This window comes from Poeciliopsis prolifica, unplaced genomic scaffold (genome assembly GCF_027474105.1).
Source record: "Poeciliopsis prolifica strain line A6 unplaced genomic scaffold, Auburn_PproV2 SCAFFOLD162, whole genome shotgun sequence".
In the NCBI taxonomy this organism is placed as follows: domain Eukaryota; kingdom Metazoa; phylum Chordata; class Actinopteri; order Cyprinodontiformes; family Poeciliidae; genus Poeciliopsis; species Poeciliopsis prolifica.
This window is the reverse complement of record NW_026562537.1, coordinates 36991-49137: the sequence shown is the minus strand read 5'-3', so window position 1 is coordinate 49137 and position 12147 is coordinate 36991. Positions and strand designations below refer to the sequence as shown.

At 36.9% G+C, this 12147-nt stretch overlaps 1 pseudogene; it reads right to left on the bottom strand.

Moving 5' to 3' along the window:
• Positions 1 to 3422: 3422 nt before the first annotated feature.
• On the bottom strand, positions 3423 to 11695 carry LOC129356240 (dnaJ homolog subfamily C member 5-like; annotated as a pseudogene).
• Positions 11696 to 12147: the final 452 nt, after the last annotated feature.

The following is a 12147-nucleotide window of genomic DNA, read 5'->3' as shown; positions in this document are numbered from 1 at the left end:
TTTTGATCTCAGAAAATTGCTGAATTTTTTTGACAAATTTCTGGGATTTTTTTTATTTCATTTATATAAGTCATTAATAAAACACTCAGTGAGAAAGTCAAGCATCAGAGCTGTTATTTTCCAACAGGATCTCGGACACTTCATGTATTTTCCTCACACACATCTCCAGCCGACAGGTAAAAACACGAGTCCATGCTAAAAACAGAAAAGCCTCCACCTATCTACAGGCAGCGCTGCGTATATACAGCAGGACTAAAACTAAACATCCGCTTCATACACCGGCTAAGAATCAAACGCCACAGAGAGAATAAATTAAACCAAAACGCTGCTGGGTTGTTTTGTGTCGATGTTTTGAACGATGATGGTGTCAGGATTCGCTCCACAGCACCAAAACCTGCAGACCTCCTGAAAGACTCGCAGAGCAAGTTCTCATGATATGCATGAAAACATGATGAGGAAATGATGCGATGTACGGAGGACTATCAGGGACACTATAGATATGAAAAGGAGAAAATTTCTGCCAAAAAACAAAACAATTTTTTTAAAAAACACCTGTTTCAGTTTTTATTGCATATTTCTCAGATTATAGTTTCTGACTTTTTTTTCCAACAAAATTTGAAGTTAATCTCAAAATTTGAGATTTATTCCAGCAAATTTTTGACTTCTCAAACTGAAATTTCCAGATTTTTTAAATCCCTGCAATTAATCTCAAAATGTAATTTTTTGTTTCAAATTTTAAACTTCAAACTGAAAAATGTTCCTTTTTTTATAGCAATTTTTTTGACTTTTCAATTTCAGATATTTTTTGCAGAAATGTCCTCCTATTTTTTGTTTTCATATTTATACTGGTCCTGATGAGCTGTGGTAGCAGGGCTACAGAATAAAATCAAAGTGAATAAACATGCCCGGTTTTATAAAACAGATTCGGTTCGCTTAAAGGTTTTATGTAGGATAAATAAATCTTGGTTCATGAGATCGATTGTTGTAAACTGCTTTTCTACAAAAACACCATTAAATAAGACTTTGGAAATCAGTATTGTCTCTTCATGAATCACATAAACAAGGAAAACAAAAACAAGGAGAAAACAAATACAGATGCAGACAAGAAAACAAACAAAAATTACAGTAAAATCTACAGTAACTTTACACAACATGTACAGAATTTTTACCATTTCACAAAACAAAAACAAACAAAAAAAACGGGTAAAATCAGTGTATAAATTCGCACCGATGGCCACCAGGGGGCGTTTGTTTCCTGTTCCAGAGCTATTTTCCAATAAGAAAGATCCCAGTTGAAACCAGAGGAGTTTCTGTGGCCTCTGTTTTCAACACTGAACAAACCTTCATATGAAGAAGAAAAAAATGGAGAAGAGGAAGAATCAGCTGTGATAAAACAGAAAACCCAAATCAAAATGGCACCTGGTTCTTAAATCTGATGGGAATGACATAATCCCAGAACTAAACTGGGAAGTTTCCATTATTCGTTTTTGTGGATTCAGGACGAATAATCTGGCATTCACAGTAATGCTGGTGATTATACTGACATTAAATTATTAGTAATTATTCAAATTAGCAGGAATAATTTCCCATCTTCAAAGAAAAATACTTTGCTTTTAAATAAAACTGTTAAGCACTATTGCATAAAGTTAGATATTTAATCTGTATTAAAGTACTTCTTTTTTAAAGGAACAATTCCATTTTTACAGCTAATTTTGTTCTGATGGATCATGGCTGATATAATTAGAGCTACTGGAACAAAAAAATTATTTTCTACCATCCCTATTCTTCCCATAATTTCATACCTGAAATTTAAAAAAACACGGAGAGCTCACGTCTACTTTCATCTGCAGGATGAGGTTGAAAAAGAGAGGAAGTGGGAAAACTGGCAGGGATGTGAGCGTGTGTGTGTGTGTGTGTGTGTGTGTGTGTGTGAGTGTGTGTGCATGAGCGCAGCTGTTAGGGCTGGGTTGCATCTTTACACACAGTGGAGACAAATAAAAACACAGACTGAAACTTTTCTCTGTTAAAATATCCCGATCTGCTGAGAAACATCCGAGCAGTTCAGCAAACCAACGCTGGATTTCTAAAGTATCATTTCAGAACCGGGTTTTATTTAGTTCCAATTTAAAATTTAAACAAAAATTTCTGTTTTTCTGAGCACAATCCTGCTGAAACGCCACATTCTGTTAGCATGAAGACAATAAAACGGTGCAGTTCAGAAAGGCTTAAAAATATTGAAGATTCTGTCAACATAATTACTCAAAAATAAAGTCCAGCGTTTTAGAGCCAGAACAATTAATTGATAAGTTGATAATTGAAATAATCATCAACTGATTTAGTAATGGATTAATCATTACAAACTATTCAGTGTTACTGGCACAACAGCTGATAATCATAATTATAATAAAGGGTGAGGTAATTAATCAAACGAATGACCATTAATCGATTATTGAAATAGTCGTTAATTAATGTAATAATCGATTAATCGTTACCTGAGTATACAGACTCAAAAAAGGCCAATAGTTGAAAGAGCAACACACATTAAGCTAAAACTGAACAAATCACAAATACATTGTGTATTTTAAACATTGTAATATTTCTACCCATAATTCCTCAGGTGTCAGTTTCAGCTTCACCTGGCTGATTAATCACATTCTTCTTCTTTATCACTAATTGGTTAATTGGAACCAACAGCCAATAGATCCTCTGGACAGTATTGATGTTACGTGAAGCAGAAAGAGCTGTAATTAAAAATGCTAAAATGTTTACATAGTTATTTAAAAAGCTTAATTAAATTGTTTATTAGAATAATTTTTACATATTTTTGAAATTGTAAAATACTCAAGTTTTTAAATAAAAAAAGTCCAGAAATTTAATTTTATAAAAATCTGAGCAATCGATTAATCGTCAGAATAATCTATTACTAATATAATTGTTAAATGTATATTTGCCACAATAAAACACGGTGATGGCAGCATCATGCTATGGTGGTGTTTCTCTGTTGTGATCAAATAAAAACAGATTTATGCCGTTTTGAAAACGGCGTTGAGCAACTAGACATGGTCAACGTTTGGCAGGTTTAGGCAACTTTTAGGGCTGATTTAGCAAATTATTTGCCTGTCCGTTTTTTAAATTATTCTGCATTCCACAGATTTATTCATTTCAACTGCAGTTTCATTTTTTAAGCCACAAAGATGTGACATTTTAACAAAGATTTGAACAAAAAGCTCAAAGCAACGCAACTGAAACAGCAGCAAAAGTTTCTCCAAAAAGCTCCAGGAAGACGAGTGAGAGGGTTAAAGCTGGCGCAGCTAAATCCACCCGATGCTGACGTGTTTTATGCTGTTCCACATAAATATTAATGACAAATTAAAGTGGATGCACCTCCCAGCCCGAGCAGCCTCTTTCTGCTGTGTGTGTGTGTGTGTGTGTGTGTGTGTGTGTGTGTGTGTGTGTGTGTGTGTGTGTGTGTGTGTGTGTGTGTGTGTGTGTGTGTGTGCCTAGTAGGAGTCGGTTTTGTAGCTTTGGTGCGCATCAGAGGTGAGCTGGGTGGTTTCTGTGGCCGATGACGGCTGCATGACGATGGGATCGCTGCCGTCTAGAAGGAAAACAGAAACAAGAAAAACATCAACGATTTAAAATAAATGTTTTTTCTTGTTTATGCTGAATGTGTTGATAACAAAATGAGCAGAAATGCAACTAATGACAGAAAAGAGGGAAAGACGGAAAAAGATAAAAAGAAAGGAAGAAACAAAAAGATAAACCAAAAAAATCACAGAAGAAAAGAAAAAAGAAAGCTTAGAGGAGGAGCTGCGCCTCAAAGGCGGGGCTAAGTCCACCCAGCCATTTTACACAGCTGAATAGTTGCCATTGAGACTAAATTAAAGAATCAAACAACACTCCAGGTATGTTTCTGACATTATAAACATGAAGAAAAGCTCAAATAGTTGATTTTACATTACATCTGAAGCTGTAAAAACGGATATAAATCCGGTGACTTAATTTGAGATACTGTGAAACAAATTCTGACTCGTCAAAATGTAACTGAAGATATCTTGAATTATTACTCTTAAGTCACAAACTAACTTCAGATGTCTTAAATTTCCATTCACAGCAGCCAAAATAAACCCTTAGACATCCAGAATGTGATCACGGACGTTCAGAGGAAACAGAGTTGATGGTCAGACGGCTTGCCGTAGCGTCCCGGTCCTCACCTCTCTCGTCTGCAGTCATCTGGGCCTCCAGGTCCTCAGGGGACACGTAGAACTCGGGCTCCTGGTCCATCGGCGGCCGGGGTTTACATTTACCACAGCAACAGTTACAGCAGCAGCACAGGCAACAGCAGCAGTAACAACCTGTCGCCAGGCAACAGAAGGCGAACAAAGCCTGGGGGGGCAAAGGTCACACGGACACAAATTATGTTAATCCAAAACGCTGTATTTACAGCCACAAAAAATCCCCAAATTAATCAATTTGTCATTACTAGAAATAATAAATTATGTTAAAATAAATAACTTTCAAAAGCTTAATTTGAGCAGCGCACAAAGAAAGTTACAAAAACTGTTCTGACATTCAGCAAATAGAAATAAGTTTTGCAATTCTAACTAATCAACTACAAGAAAAGTTTAGTTTGATTTAACTTAGGACAGCGAGGGAAAAAGTTATTTTTATTATCTTTAAATATCTGTACATAACGCTTTGTAAAAGTAGGCTTTAAAGCAAGCGTTAAACTGCAGTTCCTCACTAAACTATGCAGTTTGAATATTCGAGATTGTGCACAGTTTCACTCTCCAAACAAACAAAAAGGCTCAAGACTGCTTTTGGTTTGCTGAATAAGAATATTATCCTGCTTCTTGTAAATTAAAATTGCTCTCTCTTTTCATTTATTTAAATTATTACATCCCAGGAGAGAAAGAGTTTCATATTGAGAACTGGAGGAGTGTGTGGAAATGTTTGGGAAGCTGTAAAGGCCAGGAATATTTAAAGTACTTTCAAGAATTTTCAAGCACTTTCCAAACCATTTCAAGGATTCAAAGCCTCCATACAAGCCCTGGATATTGTGATGGGGAGGAAAAAGAGCAAAAGAGGCTAAAAAAGTGTTTAGGTTTTCTTCATCTACAATAAAAAACAAACTTCAAGCTGCAGGGGGTCGCAGGGACGCACCTTGGCCCACCAGCTGGACAGAACGAAGTAGGTGTTGACGTTCTCCTCTCCGAACTGCTCCGCCACGTAGAGGCCCAGGGAGCCATATTTGTCGTAGATGTTCTTTTTGGTGGGATCCACCAGGATGGAGTGAGCGTTGTTTATTTCTTTAAACTTTTCAGCTGCGTCCGGGTTGTCCGGGTTTTTGTCAGGGTGAAACTTCAGCGCCAGTTTTCTGCGAGTTAAAAAGACGAAGAAACACGTCAGATTTCTGATTCAGGCTGTTTTCTCACCTGATGGTTTGGTAGAATCAGTTTGATTGGTGACCAAGTTTGTTGCATTTTCAGCTGCTGCAGCTGCACTAAGTCTAATGACACAAACCAACCTGTTCCCCTCCTGGCCTGTGGGGGCGCTGCACCAAGAACCACTGAAGGACACACTGAACGCAACTTTCTTCTTCACAAAATGGAAACAAAATGGAGTAGCATCACATTTTAGCAGTTGTAAAAAAATTTTTTTAATCAGTCATTTATCCTGCTAATGCTAGGCTAGTGAGTTGGTTTGCTTGTATTCACCCAGAATGCCCTGCGCTGTAGTCCACTTCCTGCTTTTGGAGCAGACTCCGGTCCACTTGGATTTCACATACACATTCAAACCAAACCAGAATTCACTGCGACCAAAACCAAACCGAGGTTTGTTGGCGGACTGGAGTTTGGAGTTTTGTTCCACAAAAAAAAGCGGATTTCTACGAAAACGAACTGGTACCAAAGGATCCTCCACTATTGGCACCTTTTGATTTGTTTGGCATTTTAACCAGACCTAGGAACAAGAGTCTCACTTTTGATTCATGGCAGAATTTGAGGGAGGCCCAACTGGGTCAGGATGCTTCAGTATCAGTACCAAACATGTCTTTTCTTCTCCTGCCTTTAGTCTTGCATTTAATAACAATCCCTGTGATCTCTCAGGGTTTGTTGCACCACTTCACATGTGTAACATTCTCCTGTTTGCTTCTGAAATACCTCCTGTAGTCTCGTATTGATGGGACAAAAGGCTGGATGATTGCAGTTTGTGCTTTAGAAAACCCCTTACAGCTCTCTGCCTCCCTCTAGTGGAAGAAAACACAGCAACAGGGATTTCCTTCCCCTGTGCGTCGACATTATTGCACACCTGTAACATTTCTTGATGTCCTCTGTTGGGCGTTCTTGTCGACTCCGAGGACAACGTAGAGCGATTCTCCTGAAGTGGACAGAGTCCTCTGCCGCTGGTGGTCCATGGTCGCTCTGCTCTCTTCTTCCCTTCTCACTCAGCTTCTCCCTTAAATAGACAAAAAACAAGCAGTGGAGGAGACATTTAATTTAAAAAATATTAAAATGTTGAAGGATGCTGTAAACAGCTACAGAATAGCAGCACATAACTGCATAATTTTCACCTCAGGCTTAATTAATACAATATTAGAAATATTGCAAATAAAAAAATTATTAATTTCCTTTACTGATGAAGAAATAAACATATTATTGCCTAAAACTAAGCAACAGTGTTACTTTAGTGAACACTTGACTATTTGTACCAAAAGATATAAAATACATGTGAAAAAAAGTTATAAATAATGAATCCAATTAGTTGGATAGCAAAAGGTGCTTAACACACTTTTACGATTTGAATCTAACACATGAGGAGTTCTGGGTAAATCATGTTTATAGACAGTAACTTTTTTCATCTTAAATACAAAATGTCTTTATTTTCTTGCATAGTTTTGACTTAGTTATTGATCTCAGTGTGTTGTTCTCTAGCAAATGTTTCTTTTTTTTTAGTCTGTTCCCTTCAGTTAACAGTCAATCAATTGCTACATTTGTATATTATTATTTGTGATTATCTTTGTAAAGCAGAAGTGGAGCCTCCTGCAAAACCAACAAGAATGCAGCAAGTGGTTTCTGGATGGTAAGTCGACAAAAAATCACTTGTCTTTTCCAGCAGCCGTTGTCTGGCGCATAAATCCAGCTGACCCAACGTTCTGGAGTCCCACTGGAGCTGCTAAGCAACAGCGGGATTTTTTTAAATGGCTCATTTCCAGACAATAAAAGAAGCATTTAATTACTGCCAAAAAGAAACAGCTGGTGTTTGTTTGTTTTTAAGGTCTTGGATTTTAGACGCTATTGAGACCCAAAAATGTGTGAAATGTGAATTTTATATAAATAAGAAAAATCTGAAGAAAAACCAAATCTGTATTCAGACTGAGTCAGAGAGAACCGCGGATGTGGACTGAACAAGACCAGCCATCCTGTGAGGCGTCCGTCGGGACGCCATATGGTCAGTATTGGCCGTCATGCACTTCCTGTGTTACTTCTGAAGATTAACCAGAAGTAACACCGATTCTCCGCCCTCCCTCAGCCAGGATTACCCAATGAGGACAATTCATCAGGAGTGCTGGTATTACCGGCACACTGACACCGTTCTGGTGTGTGTGAACGATCGCGTCTGACCCGCTCACACAGGAGGCTTCACACAGCGGCCAATCACATTTCAGCTGGCCAACGGGAGACTTTCCACAACTTTCTATATCTTAACTTGTTTTCACAGGCAGACAAAACTATAGAAGTAAGGAAAACATGTACGTCTGAATAAAGAGGTTGAAGTTTGTTTAAAGTAATATTTAAAATTTAATTGGATTTGGGATGGACAAACTCCTCTGTCTGGGATGATGTCGCAATAAATCAATTAATTGCAATAATAAAACTACCTCATTAATTCCATTTAGACTTAGACTTAGACTTAGACTTGACTTTATTGATCCCTTGGGAAGACTCCCTCAGGAAATTATAGTTACCAGCAGCTCACAGGCAAAAATGTGGCACACAGTAAGCATACACAAAATACAAAAAAAATACAAATTAAATACAAAACAAAGAATATAAATACAACACAAGGATTACATGATTTATCATTTCTCTCTTCCTACCAAAAGCTAAATGGTAAAAGTCTTCAGTGTTTTGGTCTCACATAATTTACTTCATAATTCATTTTGTTTGTTGTTTCTCTTGTTTCTGTTTATTTATCCTGGATGTTTAAAATGTCTCCAGTGTTAAATGTTCATTAGAATTGAAAGTTTGAATCAGCAAAGTGCCCTCATTGCTATAACCGACATAAAGTAAACACAGCTGCTGTAAACACGCAGCAAACGAAATGCTGCTCTGAGCTCCGACTGATCCGTTTCTACTGCAGCTCAAACCGAACACCAGCATAAAACTGTTTCGAAATGCAGAAACGACACAGATAAAAAGATAGACGGGTTCCTGTTCGAGCTCATCTAACCTCACTACCAACTGAAGGTGACGCAGAATGACTTTGTGTTCGGCTCCTCAGAGGCAACAACGAATGAAACGCTGCTACAAAATGATGCGATGAGCAGCGATCCATGAGTCTGAAGCAGTGCTGGATAGTAAATCAATAATAATATACATTATGATAGACACGTGATCAAATTCAATAGGCAATACATCTGATTGAATATCCAATATCGTTACTTTCCTGACTGAGTCATTTATCGCTCACAGTCTGGTGAAATCAACCCACTCACTCGTTCTCTGGTTATCTAGCAACCGCCTGCTGTTGTGGAGTCTCAAGTTTTTCCACTCAGCATTATAATTGCTAAAAAGTAAAATACAACATGGAGTGAAAACTGGATAAAATGTCACACCACTAGTTTGATAGCATTTCAGGTATTAAAAACAAAAAGCTTATCAATAATTATCAATAATAAAAGTGCGGCCCGGGGACCATTTGTGGCTTTTGAGTTAATTTTGTGTGACCAACAATTTAAGAACGGCACAAATTTAGCCATCCAACACTGCATCAGTCATTATTTAGGTAAACTGTTGATGACATTTGAAGCAAAACTAATTTAATTTAAAATTCTAGCAAAGCAAAACATTAGCTTCATGTTTGACACAGAGATTCACCCTCCGCTGGCTGAAACGGCCAGTCCAATTCATTAGCTGATGGTGAATCGGCACTCTGTCAGCATTCACTCCTTGGTTTTCTTAATGGATGCAGACACGTTAACAGCGTGGCACAAAGGAGGAATAATCTGGACTAAAGCAACCTGGAACGACTGCATCTAGATTTACTTTCTTTTCCTATTATCCATAATGACTGCAGGGGAATTTTATTAAATTCATTTTCAGATCCATGTTGAGATAAGCTCAGAGTTTTATGATTCTATGTCAGTCTTTTTACTTATTGGAGTCTAATGGTATAAATTTTATACTATTTTGCTTCTTTTAGGTTTGTGCCATTAATTGTTGTGAGATCACTTTATTGCTCCTTATTCTTTGCATTACCAATATTTGTGCAGTTTTGTTTTATAAATGGCTGTGAATCTAAAAGTAACTTGTATTTAGAGCTGCTCTTCGTCTCTTTCTGTCTTTTAATTCATCTTTTGCTATTTAAAGTTTGGGTTTTTGTTGCTGACAGTCGGAAGTCGCAGCTGTTGTTGAACTTCGCCCAAGTTCATGTCAGTGCATGTGACTGCAGCATCACATGCACTGATTGGCTTTAACTTTCAGATTTCATGACACTTCCTTCACATCCTACTGGGATATGAAACTTTTCTAACCAGCTGAGGCCAAATCTGTACACATGATTTTTACTTTTTTCTAATAAATGACAAGTTACAACTAAAGAAACATAATTGCACATTCATTTTAGACTTTAAAATATCTAAAAGGAACTAGGGCTGAAACGATTAATCAGATTGATTATGATTAATCAGTTATCCTAACAATCATGTGCTAAGTTAGTATTCAAATAATCATTAATATAAGTACAGAAACTCTAAAAACAACCATTTGCTAAAAGAACAATACAGTCACAGTATTAATTAAGCCAAAACTGTACAAAAATATTTACATTTTGCATTTAAGATTAAAAAACCCCCAATGTCTGTAAACATGTTCTACCCAGAACTCACCTGGTTCTATTTCTGTAAATAAATATCTGATGAAGCACTTATTGGTTTCCAACTTTTAATCAACTAATGAAAAAAAGTAACAGATCAGCCTACACTGCATCTATTAGTTAAGGTAACAATGCAGAAAATGTTGATAATCAAGCGTACCCTAAATGATAAAAGGATTATTTTGTCATTTAAAAAATTAATTCACTCATTTGTTCATTTGAAATTTTAATGTATTTCTAAGACTTATGTAGTTACATCAAAAATAAGCAAAAAGTGTCAGGTTTTTTATTTGATTAATCGTCAGAATGTTTGATAACTCAAATAATAGTTATCTGCTGCCCTGAAAGAAACCAGCTGTTTAGCTTCACTGCATTAAAAAAACCCTGAGTGTGGTTGGACAATAAATAATCTGGAAAGAGAAACAATAAAATCTAAAAAACAAAATGTCAACACTTCTGTTATTTACTCACATGCTCTTGTTCCTTTTAAAACTGAAACTGAATGTTAAAAAAGTGGTTTAAACCCCACATACAGGGAAATTTTAACGACAAGAACTGCAGAAAAGATTTACAAAAGGTTCCTTGATATAATCAAATAGAAAATAAAGGGATTACAAGACAACATCACCCTTGCCTACACTCATCAAAGAGAGCATGATGTGGGTTGTATTTATAGCTTCTATATGATGGGATTTTGTTTTGGTGCATTTTATTTGTCACTTATTCCCATTTCCGACTGATTGGTGCATTTTCAGTGACAGCTACTGAGGGAATAATGTGTATATTACATATAACTGAGTAATTTATAGGAAATCTGAATATCCTGGATAGTGAAATCTTTCAAAGATAGGAAAATACCTGCAGATCTAGATGAATAATCGGCTTTAAAAAGGTTTTTTTATATTCGTGAATTATTTCGATCATGAATTCAAACAAAACAAAGCCAGTGACGTTTCCTGCTGCTCTGTAACAGCTGAAAAGGCAAAACATAAACATTAAAACCATATTTATCCATCAGCTTAAATGCACCTGTCTCTCCTAATGTTTCAAACACTGACGTCAGCTGAGACATCAAAAGCATAAATCCAGATTTATCTCCCAACTACTGCAGGTTACTGCAAGAACTAAACCTGTCAGACTGAAAGCAGGATAGTCCGAAATGTAGTTATAACTCAAATATTTGAGGAGCGAACCAAAAACAGGTTGGTTCAGGGATCAAACTGCGGTTAAAGCGGATAATCTCCAACCACCGCATCAAACGAAAGCAACCAGCATCCATGTTTGTTAACCGGGGTGTTCAGCTCGTCCATATCCTTGCCTGCATTTAGCACTTTGCTCGCTAACTAATCCAAGGGCAGCAAAGCTGGCTAATGTTAGCCCCGCTTGGCTAACTCTGTGCGTTTCCTACCTCTTTCTCTCCAACCGGAGTGGTTTGGCTGTTGTTGTTTTCCTTTTTGAACGAAGCCAACTTGGAGTTTTATTGTTCTCGCATCTCAGTTTTCGCTTCGCTCTCTGGCGCTAAAGCATTCCAAGAGAAGGCAGCAGCAGAAAGTACCGCCGAGCTAACGGCTACACCGGGTGGGAGCGACCTGTCAGTCCGTGACAGCTATCCCCAGGAAAACTCCTCCCACAATATGGTAAGCCGTTAGCGTCAACAATAAGTCGTAAAACCGAAGTTGTGACATTTCAAATCAATTAGACTTTTTTGTGTATTCCCTTGTTATTTATTCAACTTTATGAATATAAGTGCACATTAACATAAATCCAAGATGTAAAAAAGACCAAAACAAAACGATAAATGAACTATAAAAGAATGTACTGAGGTAAGAAAAGCTTACTTTCTGTGAGAATAAATCTGCTCAATATATTAAAAATTTTGCATTCACATATAATAACAGTTTGTTCATAACAGTTGTATTATTAGGCATTAGCCGTGTTTTGACCTGTACGTAAAGCACATTATTTACTCATTAGAGTGACTGGTTAATGTAAATTATGATAAAATTTGCCATACTTATATATCTAAGTACATTTAAATATGTGAAAAACTTT